This window comes from Arachis ipaensis, chromosome B05, assembly GCF_000816755.2.
Source record: "Arachis ipaensis cultivar K30076 chromosome B05, Araip1.1, whole genome shotgun sequence".
Lineage (NCBI taxonomy): Eukaryota > Viridiplantae > Streptophyta > Magnoliopsida > Fabales > Fabaceae > Arachis > Arachis ipaensis.
In genome coordinates, this window is record NC_029789.2 from 145,922,050 (window position 1) to 145,922,666 (window position 617).

Below are 617 nucleotides of genomic sequence, written 5' to 3' on the forward strand. Positions count from 1 at the left end.
TTAATCTTCTCCTCTTGAGCCAACACCTCTCCATCCTTATCCTTTATGCACTTAACCTGATCCAAATCTCTCGTTCTTCTTTCCCGACTCTTTGCGATTCTATATATACCTTTTTCTCCTTCTTTTGTGCCCAAAGACTGGTAGAGACCCTCATATGCTCTTGTTCTTGCTTCACTTACAGCCACTTTTGTCTCTTTTTTAGCCGCCTTATATTTTTCCCAGTTATCTGCATTGCGGCATAAAGACCACTCTTTAAAGCATTCCCTTTTTATCTTTATCTTTTCTTGTATACTCGCATTCCACCACCAGGACTCCTTGTCTCTTGGTCCTATTCCTTTAGATTCACCAAAACTTTCTTTTGCTGTTCTTCTAATAACTTCTGCCATCTCCCTCCACATTTCTTCCGCGCTTCCATTCCCATCCCACTTTGCCTCTTCTCCTACCCGTCTTAGGAAGCTTCTTTGTTCCTCCCCTTTCATCCGCCCCCACCTCGTCCTTGGGTTCTTCGTATGATGTCTTTTCCTCATTTTTTGCTCAACGCGAAAATCCATGATGAGCACCCTATGTTGTGTTGTCAAACTCTCTCCCGGGATAATTTTACAATTAATGCAAAATTT